The 13,297-nt window shown below is 45.6% G+C and overlaps 1 long non-coding RNA gene across 1 annotated transcript; it reads right to left on the bottom strand.

Moving 5' to 3' along the window:
• Window positions 1-287: 287 nt before the first annotated feature.
• On the bottom strand, window positions 288-12,333 carry LOC144369120 (uncharacterized). Its single transcript, XR_013428574.1, has 3 exons — window positions 12,174-12,333; window positions 2,774-2,881; window positions 288-573 (listed from the first exon to the last, which is right to left on the bottom strand). It is a non-coding gene; the product is annotated as an uncharacterized LOC144369120 (long non-coding RNA).
• Window positions 12,334-13,297: the final 964 nt, after the last annotated feature.

The raw sequence follows: 13,297 nt of genomic DNA on the forward strand, positions 1-13,297 counted from the left end.
AACTTCTTACTGTCCCCACTAGGGGGCAAACCTCCCTTCAGATGCTGCTTGTGCACAGGGCTGCTGACAGTCTGAAGACCCTCAGAGAGGCAGGTTTGGGAATGCTCTGAATTCACACCCTCCCTCCCCCCCATCCCTTCTCCCTGGATCCTGGGCTCCTCCAGTGTCTCTCCTCTGCCCTCTGCCCTCCTGCCTTGGTCTTCTCTGTCCTGTCCCCTCCTAGTCTGAGTTCACCCCTGTTACTCCTCCCTTCCCACATGGCTGAACTCATGTGGGTCACAACCCTGTTTTCCTGCATAGCCTGGTTCTTGGCCTGCCTCTGACTCTACGCTTAGATTTTCATGGGAGAGTCAAAGGTGGTGCTTGGTGGTATTTAGAGACCAGAAAGGAGAGCAGCAAGTATTCAGGGCTGTACATCTGTCCACCATGGTCCACTGTGAGCAGAGTCCCTGCATCATATGAACTGTGGAGCTACCACAGGCACTTGTGTCTTTCTTCTCAGAGGAGTGGCAACCAGCATGTGTGGATAGTTTTGTCCTGTGGCCATGCAGTCCCTGAGCCATTTCTTCTGCCCTGTTTGAGGAAGCAAGCATATAGGAGCTGCCCATGCCATGCTTTAAACATAGAAATAACTGCCCATTTCTATGACACTTGCTTCTCTCTGTCACTGGAGCTCGTCACATCCCCCAGTGTCCTGAGCAATGGGAAGGTCACTGTTACAGGCAGCAGGAGGACCCTGTGCAGGTCTTAAACTTTATGGTGCACATGCTCAGTCCTGAGAGTGAAAATGCAGCCATGGGTTTAGGCAAGAGATGCCAGCTTTACCTGCCCAGCTCAAGGTGTCTGAACTTAGAGTCCCATGGGCAGGATGGCACACACCCATAGTCTTGGATACCTTGAGACTGAGGGAGGAGGACTGTAGGATCAAGTGCATCCCAGGAAAATTATAGAACCTCCCCTGACCATGGTCTCTCTGCTTGGCTCAGCCCCAGGGTGTGGAGCACCTTCCTCCCCTGTCTCACCTGCCAAGCAGCCTAAGGGCAGGGCCTCTGTTTCCCCAGGTCCTCACCACACTGCTCAGGAGAAACTCTTCTTAAGAGCCCAGGGCCAGAGCCTGCAGCTCTCAGGCAGCTCCAGCCTGAGATCATCCTGCATGAGCCCCTTCCCCAGCCTCTCCCATCTATGTCACCAGTAAAGTTTTTTCTTCATCAGATGCTCTGCACACATTACCACAATTGTCCACCTGCACATTGTCATCTTGCTAAGGAGAAACTTGACCTGAATGTACTTTTTCCAGCCCCATAGTAAAAATTTCATTGTCATCTCTCTTTTTTAAAGAACTTTGCACACGCACAGGGATATTTAATACAGGGTAAAGCTTTTAAAACTCCCCCTTTTTCATTCAGTTTACTTCTCACCAGCACCATCCTGCTGTTTGTGGTAGGAACAGGTGAGCCCTCCCAGACCAGGGCAGGAGGAAGTATCAGGGGACAGCTGATGATTACAGAAATGATGTGTAACTGAGGGAGGGAGGGAGGTGTTTGGGCTCTGACTCAGAGGTAGAGAACTGTGCAGCATGCACCAGGCCTTGAGTTCAGACATCAGCACCAAAGGGAGAAATTCAAGGGAAAAAAAGAAAGAAAAGAAAAAAAGAAGAAAAAAGAAAGAAAAGGAAAGAAAAAAAGACTATCAACATTCATTTCGATGGTTCTTCATAACTCTGAGAAAAACAAGGGTGTAAAACTTTGACTTGATTTATTTCTGTAAAAGTTACAAGAGGACCTGATGGAGGACATGAAGTTTAAATTATACGGCAGCCCTCTTGAGGTCATGAGGCATTACTAGACTTAAAAACACATGTAGTAATACTGGTAAAGCAGAATTATATACAGAATCTTGATCTTCACCATGGTTACTAAGAAGCTGACTATACCCTATATTCTCCAAACTGCAATCTCTAAAATACCTTTATTTTTTATAAAATTATTCTTTCTTCTTTCATATGATAGGTTAAGAGTCAGAGCCTGACTGGCCTTAGACCTGCTGGTCTGGAGAAGATGGGCATCATGATGGTTTTGAGTGAGCTCTGTGGGACTCTGAGGCAGGAAGGGCTGAGTCCATGGGTGGGTCCCTCCTCCCTGCCTCTTACCCATGCTGTGCCAATGTCCAGAAACCCCAAACACCTCAGTGAGTTTACACATCTTCCTCTCTTTCTGCCTTTATTTCTGTTTTTACTTCCAAAGCATAAACTATCCCCTTGTTCTGTAATGCCTCCCCCTCCTACAAGGTTCACCAACACAGAACTGTGTTTAACACACAAGGACAGGCTGTCCAGAACCAGAAAGTGACTACAGATTACCCCTCACAGCTCAGTGGGCTGACTGTGTTTTGTGGCCCCAGGGAACCATGTTCCCTCAAGCAAATCTGAGTTGCCCTGGTCTGACCTAGTACACCTGGACACACTGAGCCTGTGTTGATTGACCAGGAGGAGCCCACTCTGCAGGTGTGCCAAGCCTGCCCAGCCCTGCTGATTTACATGTGCCCAGAGCACAGCCCATTGCCCTGAGGACTTCTTAAGAGGCTGCTCACACCCTGTGCAGGAGTCAGTCTCTGTCAGGAGACAGCATGGCCATGAGTGTCCCTGCTCACCTCCTGAGGCTCCTGATGCTTTGCATCCCAGGTAAGGAGGGACAGTACTGGGAATTTACTAATCACAGTGTGGTCAGTGCTGCCTGGCTACTCAGAAAATTCCTCTTGTTACATCACTACTTACATTGATATTTCTTTTTATGTTTCCAATGTCAGGTGTGAGATGTGACATCATGATGACCCAGTTTCCATCCTCCTTGATTGTGTCTCATGGAGACAGAGTCACCATCACCTGTAGGGCCAGTGAGAACATTTAAGATTATTTACACTGGTATCAGCAGAAACCAGTATAAGCTCCTAAGCTCCTGATATATCGTACAGGCATATTGCAATCTGGGGTCCCCTCGAGGTTCAGTGGCATTGGATCTGAGACAGATTTCACTTTCACTATCAGCAGCCTGGAGCCTGAGGATGTTGCCACTTATTACTGTCACCAAGATAGCAGTTCCCCTCCCACAGTGATACAGGCCATGACAAAAACCTCTCAGGGAGCAGAAATGTGAGGCTGGGCTGTCCCAGCTGCTCCTCTTGCTGCCTCCACCTGCTGAGGGCACTGCTTGGAGGCACCAGGGTCTGAAGATCACTGGGGGTTTTGCTGAAAGGGCTCAGGGAGCTCCTGTCCACCCTCACTCTCTTTCTTCCTCCTCAGCCCCAGAGGCACTGACCTGACAATGCATCTACTGATTGAATTGGGGACATATCAGTTCACTTTTGGGATTATGGTCTCAGTCACAGAATTTACAGTTTCAAGAATGTATCTGGATTTTTCTATAAATATTGGCTGAAGTGCTTATAAAATCCAGGGTTTGATTGAGGTAGAAAGAGAGGAGAATCTGTCCCTCCTTCCACAATACCTGCAGGCTCAACCTGGTCCCAGGAAGATATTCAGGGGACTAAAGTGAGACTCAGCCAGAACTGTCAACTTGAGAGCCATTCTTTATGTGACTCTCACGCCTGTCCTCCTGATATAGTCCAAGAATTCTGCAGATGCTAAGGCAGGGAAAAGGGCCACTGCCTGTGACAGCAAAGTGCTGGAGAAACGGATTTCATTGAAATGAAGGGCATTGAACTTGCACAGGTCCTTCTATGGACAGCACCATCTCCTTAAATTAGCTCCTTCAGTGACCAGTGTCAAAGCTCCAAGGCAGCAGAAAACACGCCCAGTGAACATTGTATTGTTGTAATGAAAATTGGGGAAGGGAAGGGTGAACCATTTGCCCTGAGCCCACAGGACTATGAATGAGAGGGTGACACTATATAGGATGGGGATCCCTGGGGTACAGGGTGGCCTTCAGGACAAGCACTTGGTCTTTACGGTACCTGTTGAGTGGGACTCAGTGGCCACATTCCTCTAGGGGTGTGTTTATGATTTCAGCAAACATTGAAGGATACAGAAGTTGCTTTTGCTGGTTGTGTCCAGTAGCTGTTAACTGATGACTCCCTCATCTCCTTGCATCCTGCAGCCCTAGTAATTAAATTGATAACATCTCACAATTTCTATTGATCATACCCCACAGATCATGACTGGATGAGGTCACAAAACGTGTTCTCCAAACCAAGATTCACCCAATTGCCTGGCCTCCAAGCAACATGACTCTACAGTCCCTCCACTGCCACCTAGAGTGTGTTGACTGGCAAAACATTGTGTGGCATCTGAACTCCAGATGCGATGCTGAATCCCAATTTCTAGGTAGCTAACATCTCACTAAAAATCATTTGCAAATGTAACCACAGTCCTTCAGAGTGCATCAAAATCACATGTGATTTTTCTATCTAAATAAGCACAACAGTAGCAGAAGGTGTTTCGAATGTGCAAGACAGTACACAGCACTCTAAAACCACCAGGTGGACTGGAAACCCACAGCGTGCCTCTCCACACATGGCCACAAGAGGGCACCAGTGCACAACAGGGATGGCAGACAGCCTTCAATCATGTCCCTGGAAATCAGAGTTCATAAGGACCCTGGTGTTATAACTGTCACCACTTCACCACCTCCTGTCACACTCACACTTTCCATTGGGGAGCCATTTCACCTCCTCTTACTGCTTGTTTTTCCAGTAGACTGTCTGTAGGGCAATGAGCACTCAGGAAAGACTCAGAGAGTACTTAATGATAATTGGTGAAAACCAATAATTCTAACACAGCTAGGCAGAAGCAGCAGCTGTGTGTGTCTGAGCAGGTGCCTCTCTGAGAAACTTCACTTGAAAGATGTAGTGAAGGACTAGGAATGAGGACAAGGTCCCTGGAGTTTGGTCTGTCCTGTCCCCTTCTACTCTGAGTCCACACCTGTCACTCCTCACTTTCCACATGGCTGTTCTCATATGGGTCACAACCCTGTCCTCCTGCACATCCTGGCCCTTGGCCTGCCTGTGATTCCACCCCTTGGGTTTTCATTGGAGAGTCAAAGGTGGTGCCTGGTGGTGTATAGAGAGCAGAAAGGAGAGCTGTTCAGGGACTGTTCATGAGGCCAACAAGGTCCATTGTGAGCAGAGTCCCTGCGTCATGTGAACTATGAAGTTGCCAGAGGCACCTCTACCTCTCCAGTAGAGGAGTGTCCACCAACAGCTGTGGCAGGGTTTGTCCTGTGGCCATGCAGTCACTGTGCCAGCTCTTCTGCCCTTTGTGAGAGAAAAAACCATACAGGGGCTTACCATGCCCAGCTCTGGACATAGAAATTTTATTTGCTCCACAGAACAACTGCCCATCTCTATTACACTTGCTTCTCTCTGTCACTGGAGCCAGTCACGTCCCCCAGCGTCCTGAGCAATGAGAAGGTAACTGTTCCAGGCAGCAGGAGGACCCTGTGCAGGTCCTGAACTCCATGGTGCTCATGCTCAGTCCTGAGAGTGGACAGGCAGCCATGCCTCCAACTGCTGAGGGCACTTTTCAGAGGAAGCCAGGCCCTGAGCACTACAAGGAGGGTCAGTCAGAGGATCCAGGGGGACTCCTCTGTACCCTGACCCTTCAGCTCAGCCTCAGCAGGCAATTAGCTCACTGTATGATAAGGAAAATAATTTATTACCTGAAGAGCATAAATTAGGCAGTATCAGGGGTTGTGCAGCAAAGATAGCCTCTCCATGTATTCTACATGAGAATGTTTTAGACTTTTTTTTTTGAGTGTTGTTTAAGCATCCAGGAACATTGGAGTAAAGTGCAGCATTCTCCTGTGTCCCCTCTGCTCCCAAAGCCCCTCCACCACCAACCCCAGACACTGTTGCTTTTGTTACAATTCATCAGCCTCTGCCCATGTCTACAGGTCACACTAGGCTCACTTTGTGCATTCTGTGGAACTAGACAAGTGGACAGTGAGCTGTGTCCAACAGTGTGGCCTGGCACCGTGCAGGTCCCACCCTCACAGTGTCTGAGCTTCAGCTGCTCCTCACCCCCTTCTCTGATGCAGACCTTCATGATTTTCCATCCTGTAGTTTCACCTGGGCTGAGTGACAGGGCCTGGAATTTACAGCTTTTGTGATGTTCAGACTGGCTCTCTCCTGAGTGCTGTGCATGTAAGTTTTCTTCCTTCATGAATTTTCATTAAATGATAACTATTTACTTTTTTTTTCTGTTTTTACTTTTTTCTTCAAACTTGGTACTTAATACAGGCATGTGCAACCACTTAACTACATTCACAGTCCTCTTTTTTTGTTGTTGTTGGTTTGTTTGGTTGGTTTGATTTGATTTTTTGTTTGTTTGTTTGGTTGGTTTTGATTTTTTGTTTTTGTTTTGTTTTGCTTTGTTCTCTCTGAGTTTTTAGGTCCTGGCTAAGTTGCTGAACCTGGCCTTAAACTTGTGCTCCTCCTGCCTCAGCCTCCCAGTTGCTGGGGTTAGAGCCAAGAATCACTGCAGACTTCTTGATAGCTATGTTCTTTTCAATTCTGAGTACAACTCTATTTTCTGGCTCTTGGACAGTATTGATCCATTCCCCTAGTAAAGGGCAGGCTTGTGTCCTCCAAGTTTTCAATGCTGAACACAGTTCCTATAGGTTTTCCTGGGTAGGTTTTTTGGTTTTGTTTTTTTAGATTTGTGTTGACACATAGCACATGTTTAACATGTGTATTAAAAACAAGGAGCATGATTGCTGCATGTTTGGTAGCAAAATGCCTAGCGTTATCAGAATCTGTCATTCTGTTTTGCATGTCCTGTCTTTATCTTGGAGACAGCTTTTGGACACCCCTCAGAACACTCAGCATCGGGGGAGTGGCTTATGACTGCAGCCAGGACCAGCTCAGCTGCAGGAATGAGGCCTGGTTTCCCCTCCTGCTGCCCATGGGGTGTTTGTCCCCTCCTGGACTTCGCCATCCCTCAGGGGGGTGTTTTCTCATGTGTTTTAATTTGCATTTCCCTGGTGACCTGGGGTGTCACAGTGTTGTTTGGACAGATATCCACAATGTGCAATGGTCAGACCAAGCTCTCAATTGCTTGTCATCTGTCTCTCCTTTATGGTCCTTCTTCATTCCTGTGTTCCAAGGTCTATACTCCTATCACACATTATTTCTTTATAGAGCACTTTGCCCCCACTTTAGGGTTAGCTATGTATTATTCTCTTTTTTTTCTACACCTGAGGGGCTCTTGATTTTGCCTTTATTTCTGAAGTACATTTCCTTGGATCTAGAGCTTTAGGTCAACAGAATTTTCCTTCAGCACTTGAAAGTGTGTCCTTTCATTTGTCCTCCCTGTTTTCTGGGGAGAAATTACTGGTGATCCTCGTTGCTTCTCCCATACAGCTAAGGATTCTGTCTCTGTCTTCAGAAGCTGGCAGTCTGACTGTGAGGGGAGCTGAGAGGCACTTTCTGGTTCATTCTGAGTCCCTGTGCATTTGCCTTCTCAGGGTTCTCCCAGGGTTCTCTAGCTGGTGTGACATTTGCTGTTCCTCCTGCTGCCTCCTTCCTCTGTCTGCTCCATTAACCTTCTCAGCTCCCCACTGGGCTTTCATTGTAGTGGATGTATTTTTCAGTTCTGTAACTTTCATTTTTTGCCTCTGAACAGTTTCAATACTCTTGTTGATGCTTTCTGACTGTTTTTTATTTCTTTCAAACACATTTGCAGGTGCTCATTGATGCACTTTTATGGTGGCTGCTTTAAAATCTGTTCATATAATCCTTAGATGCATTTCAACTCAGTATTAATATGAATTGACTGAACTTTCTCATTCACATGAGTTTATCCAGGTTTTCATATAATGAAGGATGTTTTCTTTTTTACCTGGTATTGGGTCCCCTCATAGGTCTAAAATTCTTAATTTCTAGCAAGCTCCTATTTAGTGCTATTGCTTTGACTTCTGGTCAACAGAGGGCCACAGCTCACCCCAAAGAAAGGTTTCTTATCCTGCTAGGCCCAGGAAGCACATTCTCCTTGGAAGCACTTAGTCCTCACAAAAGCCTGAATTCAAGGCAAATCCTCTTAATCACTTGTGGTCAGTTTCATATCAGTGGGAAAACAATCATCTTACTTAGAGGAGAAAAAGTTTATTTAACTACATTGGTTCAGAAAATCAGTCCATGGTCAGCTGAACCCATTACTCTGCGTTCAGGTTGGCAGAACATCAGGGCAGAAGTGTGTGGGGGAGTAGAGCTGCTTCACTCTTGGTGGCCAGGAAGTACAAGCAGAGAGGGTAGGGGCCTCAGGGAGGGTTCACCTTCCAGGGCTCACCACTAGTGACCACATGCTCCAGCCACACCCCCCTGCCCTCAGTCACTACCCAGTTAGTCCGCTCAGGCCAGGAAGGACTGAATAACCTCAGCTCTCCTAGTCTTGTCAGTTCACCTCTGAATATTCCGGCATTTACACAGTAGGGGTAGAGGGTCACCTGAAATTGGAACCAAAGCAGACACTTCTGTAGACACAGAAGTGCACATGCAATGACATCAATATAGCTGTTTTGATTCTAGCAGATTCTTTTTTTCTTAAAACAGTGACTCATGGTCTAGAAACAAATACCATGCATGGCACATGATCTGAGGAAAGTATATCATGGAGCAGAAAACTAAGAAGTCCGCACTGTGCCCTTTCCCTTTCCTCTTTCCACCATTAGCCTGCCATAGCAAAGCTACAGCCTCTGCTGAGCCCTGTGTTTACAGGGACAGGAATTAAAATATCCTCCCTATTTTTGTTTCTTTTGATTGTTTCCAATTTCACTCTATCTTCCTTTGAAGCAGTTATCACCAGCTTTTGACAAGTGCATATCTTCTCAGGATCACTTGGACTCTGATTTCTTTCTTCTCCCTCCATACCCTGAACCAACCTGCTTTCCAGGAATGCATGCACACATCTTTGATAAGGACACATATCTCTTCACACAGAGCTTCACCACACACTCTTCTTAAATATGGGCTTGATAAAACATATCACAGCCACCCATCATTCTGGCTAGACTGTGGGGGCAATCACGTTATCTGTGCCATGTTATGATGCTAATGCAGCCAAATCAAAGCCTATCCATGTCCCCCTACCCCTTGGAATTAACTGATGAGGACAATCCTTGTAGTTGCCAGAATGAGCTCATGATGAGGTATAGGGTAAGAGAGAAACTTGGTACTGGACACCCGATCTCTGTACATGAATTATAAATTTGCTCTGGATCTGCTGATTCCTAGAGGTGTCATGTGTCATCTTCATGTTAGAATAAAGTGTTTTCTATCTCCTCTTTCAGTTTTTCAAAATGATATTTGGCATAAGACACCAACACTGAAAATACAAATTTGGATCTCAGTTTATGACATTTGTTAATAATTTTCACAAAGTAGTTTATAAAATTATATCACTTTTTAGTCATTTATTTTTCAGCAATGCATAGATTATGTCCCAAACATTGCAAAAAATTAATAAAAGTGTATTTTTACACTGTGGCTTCTGATAGACACACTCAACAGTTATTGCCACAAAACAATTTTATACAGGAGAACATCACATTTATAGCCTGGAATTGTGCCAAGAGTATTGAATTCAAATGTGAAAATAAGCTGAGTGAGGGGGAGCTTCTACAGGACACCAGATCTGCATGTGTGTGAGCTCTGTGCACTGGATTGGAAGCACAATATTTTCAAGTCCTATTCCACGTACTCTAGGTCAATGTAGAGCGCTTCCCCACTCCCTTCAGGTCAAAACTCAAGGAAAGAGAGCTGGAATTAGTCACCTAGTCTTGAGGCTGCTACTCAGTTCCAACTGCCTTCCCAAGATTGACCCTTGCATGAAGCACCACCCTTCTGGGTCTCTCCCTCCTCTACTTGGGATACATTAAAATTTTATTGATATTTTACACACAAGCTATCTCTGTATTACTTTTTAAAAAATCCTTGTTGCTCTTATAACCATCTTTTCCATTCCCCAATAGATATTTTTTCAACTGTAAAGGTTACTGTACCTGAAGTTTAATAGAATTCACCATATTTTTCAATATAAAGCCCAGACATTCTCTGATGTTTGAGGGTTTTAAGGTTTATGGCAGAGTTTGCTGGAACTAGTTACAGCTCTCAAATGAGGTCCAGTGCACTTGAGCCAGTGTGTGATCTAGGCTTTTATGTCCTTGTTGTTGTGGGTACCAAGCCATGAAGGAAAGAGTGGCTGCAGGAGTTAAAGTGGGCAGAATCATTTCAACCCTAATGAACTACTTGTGTGTCTGCTGTGGTGTGTGGGGTATGGAGGGTGTGGCTCTTCCCCTCTGGGAATCCAGGAAGGCACAGGGGCATCTAGAGATGTATCTGAGATGGGAGTTGGGATACCCATGACCAATAAAGAACAGCAAAAGAAAAGACCACAAGGTGCCCCTGGGAACAGCAGGGGCCCCAAGATTTCAGAAGAATATTATTTGTTGAAAAGCCTATATATATACATTTTTTTTACTTCTGCAGTGTGCAAAATAAACCAGGTCTACAGTAATTGATAACCTTTTTAAAATAATTCAAATAGAAATCACTAGTTAATTGACCAGAGTCCCCAGGTAGAAGAGCCAACATTAAAAATGCTGAAAAGTCATAAATATGCATTATATTCCTTACTTATCATTCTCTTCGTCCCTCTTCACAAGTGACTTTCTGATCGGTTTTTTAGGGTTGCCAAAAAATCTGTTTTCTTCTTTATCTTGACCTCTGCAGAGGGTTCCTGTGTAGGTGACCTTGGACACCTTCCCTTCCCCCTCCTATTTCCATGTCCTCTTTCCCCATATTATTGGCTGGGATGAGTCACAGCTATGATGTGCTGAACCTCCCCACCCACAGCAGATTCTAGAGCTCAGCCAGGGAACAAGCTCCTGACACATCCTCCCCTGCAGAGCCCCAGGCTCACCATCCTCCTGGCCTGCCTCCAAGTGAGTCTGTTCTTGATATAAAAATAATCCAATAAACCTGTTTTTGATTAAGAAAAAAATATATAAGCCACTCTCACCTGGGCAGAGAATACACTAGTCACAGGTGACCCTGGAGCCCCAGGACTCCTACAGGGAAGGTGGGGGTCTGAGCAGGGTCCTCACAGTGCCAGGAGTAGGTGCCTCCCTCGCTCAGTAGCTGCAGAGGCTGAGGAGAGAGGCCAGTATCTGGTGGCACCTGGAGATGCAGCACCTCTGGGACCTTCCCTGCTACTCCCTAGGGTCCCTGGATGACTCCACCCAACTGCTGAGTGCTGGCCCTGGACTTGAGAGCCCCTGGGATCTGCTAAGACTCATAAATTTTTTTAAATATCCCACTACTCATGTTAGACATTCACCATTTATTTTTAGTGAGTCTTTCAAAGCGCTGTGCATTTTGCAAGAGAAGGCACAGATTTTAGACATAGAGAGGCTGTGGTCCTCCCCAGCCATTAATGTCATCTGCCACAGAAGGTGGAAACCTTTACCAATGATGCCCTCAACTCTCTGGGACACGAGGGTTTGGGTGGAGATGCCCTCAGTGCTTACCCCTCCCAGGGCTCCTCTGCCCCCCCTATGGGCACAGGTCTTAGCACAGGTGCTGGGGCTGCACATAATTCACTCTACTTGGTCCCTCCTGAGCAACCCACCAGAAAAAAAGGACTGGTCAGTGTTAATGTCAGATGTCCTTCAGGAATGAAACTGATGAATAGGGTTGACAGCTGGTGGCCCAGGGTGGTAGTGAACTTTTCACATTGTGACCAAAAGAACTGAGAAGAACAGATTCAGAGGAGGGAAATTTACTTTACTCCTTCCTCTAACAATTTACTTAAGAGTCTTTTGGTTTGTTTTTTACTAATTTCTGATCCCATATTTCTACTATAATACAACCCAACAAGATGACGCCAAACAAAACCGAAACAGAATGAAACAAAAATGGAACAACAAAAAATCATTATAATAGCCCTTCTATCCTCCTGAAATGTCCATCTTTCCTTTATCCCTATCTGTTCCTCAGACACAAATAGTTTTTTTTCAGATGTGAGTGGTTTTTCTTTCGTCCTACACATCTCCAGGGACAGGCAACTTAAAACAAAAGTGAAACTAAATGAAACAAGAATCTTAAAATGGCTACCCATCCTCTCGCCCTTCCCTCAGGGGTGAGCAGTTTTCCTTATCACTTACCCTCAGTTGTTCCCCATGCAGGCCACCAAATGCCACAGTCTGACTGGGCACAATTCAGGAGCCACTTATCAAGCAGAAACGAACTTTATTTTTAGAACACACAGGAGCTCTTCAGGAATTCCCTCAGAGCCCAACTGCCACCACCGGCTTCTCACAAGCCTCTCAACTACCCCCCCCTCCTGCTCTTGATGCCAATTGGCTGGGTCATGTGGGTGGAGCCAAAAAAAGTCCCCCAATGAGCAGCTCCATGGTCTGAAAAGGCAGGGAAACAGCCCAATGAGGATCACCGCAGAGAAGTCAATCAGCTGGCAGCTGGAAGTTTGCTGGGGCTGCTTTGAGCCAATCATCAGCTGGCAGCTGGAAGTTTGCTGGGGCCCCTTCGGCTGTGGCTATCAACAACCCTCATTGTTATACAAAATTACATATAATAGGATGTGAGGGAAAAGGGAAAAAAAGCAAGAGAGAGAAATGAGTTATAATAGATGGGGTAGAGAGACAGGAGGGGAGGGGGAATAGGAAGGGGATAGGAAGGGCAGCAGAATACAACAGACACTAGTATGACATTATGTAAAAACGTGTATGTGAAACCAATGTGATTCTGCAATCTGTATACAGGGTAAAAATGGCAGTTCATAATCCACTTGAATCAAATGTATGAAATCTCATATGTCAAGAGCTTTGTAATGTTTTGAACAACTAATAATAAAAAATATTCTGTTTTAATAAAACAGTAATCAAGTCATTAGGAGATAATAAAAATGTAAAGTAAGTAATAATTGAATACAAGTGTACAAAACATGTAAGTTCTAGAAATTTTCCTGTATGCTCGTAATATCAGTGTTGGTGCAATTAATCTTGAGAATCCTGAGAACTAAGATTGTAAACAGGAAAGTGTCCCTCAGTGTTTGGAGCACAGCAGTCCCTGGCTCCCTGCACCAGGCATGTCCATGAATTGACCCTCAGTGAGTGGTGACAGGCTGTGGCTTAGAGAAGGTAGCTGGCTTACCTCAGGGGCCTCAGGACTCAGGACACACCCTGACACCTGGGTTTGGAGGAGCCCCTCTGGAGGATGGGTCTCTAGACTCAATAGGAACACATTCTCAGAAGAGACATCCCTTTGGACC

This window comes from Ictidomys tridecemlineatus, chromosome 12 (genome assembly GCF_052094955.1).
Source record: "Ictidomys tridecemlineatus isolate mIctTri1 chromosome 12, mIctTri1.hap1, whole genome shotgun sequence".
NCBI lineage: Eukaryota > Metazoa > Chordata > Mammalia > Rodentia > Sciuridae > Ictidomys > Ictidomys tridecemlineatus.